The sequence below is a fragment of the Odocoileus virginianus genome, chromosome 8 (genome assembly GCF_023699985.2).
Source record: "Odocoileus virginianus isolate 20LAN1187 ecotype Illinois chromosome 8, Ovbor_1.2, whole genome shotgun sequence".
Classification (NCBI taxonomy): domain Eukaryota; kingdom Metazoa; phylum Chordata; class Mammalia; order Artiodactyla; family Cervidae; genus Odocoileus; species Odocoileus virginianus.
In genome coordinates, this window is record NC_069681.1 from 22,393,464 (window position 1) to 22,399,463 (window position 6,000).

The window sequence follows — 6,000 nt, forward strand, 5'->3', positions numbered from 1 at the left end:
AACTATGTTAAACTGTAACTTACTTTACTCTCTAGCTTCTGATTTGGTCTGATTTTATTTTGCATGACTTGTTACCAAGGCCTACTTTTCGTTAGTTGCTATTCATTTCCTTCCCAAATTTTATAATAGTACTTCAGCAGACTCTGTGGTGAAATTCATTTTGTTTGGTTTTATGTATTTAACAAGATAAATGTTTTTAAATGCTTTTGTTAATCATAAAGTCAAATGAATCAGGAAAACCACTTAGTGGTAGCTATTTACAGGCTATAAAACTTACAACTTTTAAAAAAAAGTTGTTTTCCTTTTCTTCTTAGGTATAAACCACTAAAAAGGAAAACAACATGTTTTGGACTCTGTGTCAAGCTTAGAAAATGTATTTATTAAGAAAAAAGTAAAGATTTGATGACAAATTTTTCTCTGAACTTTGAAATTTTTTTCTACATAAATAGTAACAAAATAACCACTGAAATGTGCCAAAGTAAGAAAACTAACTTTAAAAGAAAATATAATTATTTCTGAATAAAACCCTAAATCTGGATAGACTTAAGGGTATACCCTTGTTGGAAGAGTCATCTTTTTTGCCTCACTTGAATCCTCAGTGCAGCGTTGCATCATGATAAAGTAATTCCACTTTCTGGTTGGTCTTACATCTAAGCACAGGCTCACTCCTGAACCCCCTTCACAGTGAAGTGGGTCCGCTACTTAGATGCTGTATTGTGTGGAATTCTATTCCTATATATCAGGCACTCAGTAAGACTCTGGATAGTAATACTTGCTGTCTATGGTCATACCTGTCATGGGTTTCTCTTCCTGTTTTAATGAACCACTGGCCCTTCCAATATGAAAAGGATGTAATATTATCAACTCATCTTTAAATAACTGGTTGTGTTGTCTTCTTTTCTCTCCCCATCAGGAAAGAGAAATAATCTGCTTTAGCATGAATGAACAGTGATATTCATTTACTCTACATGTGTAACTGTGTGGTCCTCTGTCAAAATACAATCTAGAGAGATCTTGGGGGTCTCAACAGCCCAGAGAACGTCACATTGACCCATTACATCCATGGCCTCATGTTGACAGTGCAGGACAGCATGGCAGAGATGCATGTATTCCGAGTGAGAAATAAGCTCTCTGCAGACTCCAAGAGCTGCCATTAAGTACAGATTTTAGATGTCCAGTGGTTTGTGGCATTCCCTAAAGTAAAAGTCCAGTGGCATTCCTTAAAGTAAAAGGCAAATTGTTGCATGTTGCATCTTTCATTACTTACTCCCACCCCACTCTCTAAAAAAGGAGACAGTGAAAAAGAACCAGGTCAACATCTACTACATTGGTTTGGTTTTTGTGGATTTTAGAACACAAAATTGATCGATAGCTGTGTACCACACACCCAAGGCCCTAACTAATCTGTGAGCTCTCATATTAGGATTTTATATCAGATTATTGTATTAGCACAGTCATATGATTGACCTGATTTATTAGCTCAGCAGTTTCAATCAGAGGAACTACTTGGTTGAGCTTGTGGAAGTCTCTAGTCTTTCTCAAGGGCCTAGCTACTTTCTTTAGAGGCCATGTTGGTAAATTAAATGAATAGATCTTTTTTCCTGAAAGCATTGGATCCCTACCGTCTTCCCCTAAACGTAATATCTTGACTTGGATGTGCAGTGCTTAGTTGCTCAGTTGTGTCTGACTCTCTGTGACCCCATGGACTGTAGCCCACCAGGCTCCTCTGTCCATGGGGATTCTCCAGGCAAGAATACTGGAGTGGGTTGCCATGCCTTCCCCCAGGAGATCTTCCCAACCCAGGGATCCAACCCAGGTCTCCCGCATTGCAGGGGGATTCTTTATCTTCTGAGCCACCAGGGAAGCCGGGCTTGGATGGGGGAAGAGTGCTTAGTTTTCAGAGGACAGGTGGATATCTGAACACAGGCTAGTCTTAAAATAGAATAAGAGAGTAATGGATACTGAAAAGATAAACATGAACATATGATCTGCTTTCTGTCCTTTAGGGGCTGCCCTGGTGGCCCAGACAGTAAAGAATCTGCCTGCAATGCAGCAGACCTGGGTTCAGTTCCTGGGTTGACAAGATCCCCTGGAGAAGGGAATGGCAACCCACTCCAGTATTCTTGCCTGGAGAATTCCATGGACAGAGGAGCCTGGCGTGCTATATTTCATGGGGTTGCAAAGAGTTAGATATGACTGAGCAACTAATACTTTCATTTTCTGTCCTTTATGTACATGCACAGGAAACTTTCTAGAATGATAGTAAAGGCTATATCTGGGTAGTAATACTTAGAATTTTTTTCTATGTACATTGCAAAATGTTTGAATTTATTATAATATACTCACACAGAAAAACAGTGTCTTATCTGAACATATTGTTAAGAACACAGCTTTTTGTATACCTGAAATTCCAGAAAGCATTAAAGCCATATGATGAAAATAACAGTCAAATAAGTTATTTTCTACCCTTTACTTCTAGACCAGTTTAACCTCCAAATTCAGAGGACCCAGAAGTCAGTGGGGAATTGAGGGTAGAGGAGCCTCACATAAGGAGACTAGAGAAAAGTTTACCATATGCTTCTTCCCAATGCAGATTTCCAACTAAAATAAGATCTGAGGAGAAAGAAGGAAGAGTTTCAATTTGATGAAATGTCTTGTGTGACTATCTCATGAGACTTGGTATACAGTTACCAAAATGAACTCTTATGAGATTAAATGATTGAAGTTTTAGCTGAAAGTGGACAAAATAGCCATGTCATCTATCTGAGACTTCAACCAAAGAGTTTGGAAGAAATATCAGATTTGACTGGACCCTGGAGCAAAAAGAATAGAGTTTGTTTGCCATCACACTAAGTCTTAGCATAATAACCAGACTTGTGGAAGAGTAAGAATAGCAAATGAGCATAGAAGAGGGTGCAATTTACAAAAAAGACCATAGAAAAATCAGATTTGAAGAAGAAAAGATAGTTTACTTCTGAATATGTTAAGTTAGAGATACCTGTAAAACTTTTAAGTAAAGGTATCATAGTTAGTGTTAGTCACATCTGACTCTTTGAGACCCCTGTGGACTATAGGCCAACAGCCTTCTCTGGTCATGGGATTTCCCAGGCAAGAATACTGGAGTGGGTTGCCATGCCCTTTTCCAGGGGATCTTCCAGACCCAAGGATCAACCCAGGTCTACTGCATTGCAGTCAGATTCTTTACCGTCTGAGCCACCAGAAGCTCCAATGGGCAAATAATTGCATGAGGTTAGAATTTAGAAGGGCTTCTCTGGTAGCTCAGCTTGTAAAGAATCTACCTGCAATGCAAGAAACCCCAGTTCAATTCCTGGATTAGGAGGATTCCCTGGAGAAGAGATAAGCTACCCACTTCAGTATTTTTGGGTTTCCCTGGTGGCTCAGATTGTAAAGAATGTGCTAGCATGAGAAAGACCTGAGTTTGATCCCTGGGTTGGATCCCTGGGTTGGGAAGATCCACCGGAGAAGGGCATGGCAACCGACTCCAGTATTCTGCCTGGAGAATCCCATGGACAGAGGATCCTGGGGGGGTCTACAGTCCATGAGATTGCAGAATCAGACAAGATTTAGCAACTAAGCATGGAGGAGGAGCTAAGGAAAAGGACAATTGGAAATCTAAATTTGGAAGTTGATATGAATAGCATTAAAATCAAGGAGCTGGGTAAGTTCCATTAGGACAAGAAAGAGGAAGAAAACTTGGAACAAAGCAATGCAACCTCTCACATTTTGAGATTAGAGAGAGAAGCAACTATCTTCAGGTACTGAGAGATTCAGAGAGAAGGTGGGAGAATGACCACATATGAGTGCCACAGACGTCAAGGCAGGAACATATTGATAAATATGTCCTTTGATGCTGAAACATCAAGAGAGATTTGTAAATGGTTCACTGAGTGGCAATATAAAGATCACCAGTGAAGCTAACAAGGAGGTTCAAGGGAAATGGGTGATCAGGACTCATGTGAGAAAGTTGATGAGCAAGTGAGATGAGAGAAAAGGAAGAAAAAAACAATTTAACTATGCAGCCAACTTAAAAAATTCTGTTGGAATGAATACATATATATGTATGGCCAATCCCTTTGCTGTCCACATAAAACTATCACAACATTGTTAATTGGCTATACTCCAATATAAAATAAAAAGATTAGTTTGGTGTTTTTTTTTTTTTAATAGAAAATTCTCCTGTGAAGGGAGTAGAAAGATATGAAAATAGTGAGCAATGAATATGGGTTCATGAATTTTGTTTAAGGAAGGGAAGTATGAAGTCATATTTGATTTTTTTTTTTTTGGATTTTTGTGGCAAATGTATACAAATGGATTGCTTTTTAGTAGGTTGATCTTCTATTTACCAGTCTTGCTGAACTCAGCATTTCTTTTTTGGTCGTACCTTACGGCATGTGAGATTTTAGTTCCCTAACCAGGGATTGAAACCCCCCTCCCCCCTGCATTGGAAGAAGGGAGTTTTACCCACTGAACCACCAGATCCTGAGACTATATTTGTATGATGGTAGAAGGGCTCTAGTAAAGAGGAAGAATTTAAAGAAGCAAGAGATTTTGTAAATTGTGTAGCTCTTAGGGGATTCTGAAAAGGTATGAGATTATGGAGCCAAAGATGCATGTGGAGAGATTTTTCTTTTGATAGAAAGAACACTCATAAAACATCATAATTAATTGAACAGAAGTAACCACAGTTTGCAGGGTCCAGTACATTCTTAAAATAGTTTAGAGTTATATTCCTTAAGGAAGGAAGTTGGAGGGGGATTAAATTGTTGTAAGGAAGCCAATAAGAAAAAATGAAGAGCTGTGCTTCTGAACTAGAAATCAAGAAATCCAAAATTCATTATTACATCGGGACTTCAACATTGTATGTTTTGACTTCTTCATCTAAACACCAGGAGTCCTTTAGTATTTTCTGAGTCTCTGCTCTATGCCCAGTCTTGGGTTATGGCTAGATATTAATCTTGGTTTACTTATAGCTTATGTCAGCCATTAAGCAGAGCTATTGATCTCATGATTTTATAGGTAAGTAAAATGAGAAGAGACAATAAATTACCCAAGGTTGTAGGGCTAAAAAGGAGGACAAGATGAACTAAAAATGTATGTTTGCATGATTCAAGTTCAGCTTTTATGTTACAGGAGTGTTGGAAAATATAAATATATAATAATCAGTAAAGTGCTTTATACTCTTCAGAAGAAAGTCCCATTATGTGCTTAGGATAATTTTTAAAAGTATGGTAATAGCTCCGCTATTATACTGTTCACGTATAATTTGAAGATTTATGTAACTTGAGACAGGAGTAAAAAAAAAAGTCATCTGCAAATATTCAGTATTTCTTGCACAATTTGCATTGACTCTATTTTCCAGAGCCATCCCTCCTCCTAGTCACAGCCATCTGGTTTCCTTCTACCGCCTGCTCTTTCACTAAAGCTACAGGAACAAACGGAACTGCCTGGAGCAAATCAATTTCCCATTATCCTTAATGTGTGAAGATGAGACTTCTGACAGCGATCGCAGTCTTTGTCTACTGATATGGTTGAAAAGTCATGTTTACATAACAGAAAATGTTTTCATGTAGAAGCGATGGCATGGGCGTGCATGGTTGTGGGATGCTGTGTCTTAATATGAGAACTGATTCCTCTCAACGTGTAAACTTAGCATTTCTCTCTGCAGAGGGCTAGGAGGCCTCTTCCTGAGAATGCGGAGGGATTTGAAAGTCGTGTGTATTTATCAGATTCAGAGTGCTTGAGAAAATCTGTCCAGCAGAAGTTAGAGAAGGGAAAATAAAGAAGGGGGAATACCCAAAGAGCCCTTCATCCTTCCGTTCTTTCTTCCTTCTGTCCTTCCATCAGTATCCACTATGCCAGGCACTGTGCAAGATATTGCTATTGACCAGTGGAAAAAACACATAAGGTTCCTATTCTCAGAGAACATACATTCTAGTGGAAGAAGACATAATAATACAAACACATTCCCAGACTGAGAAG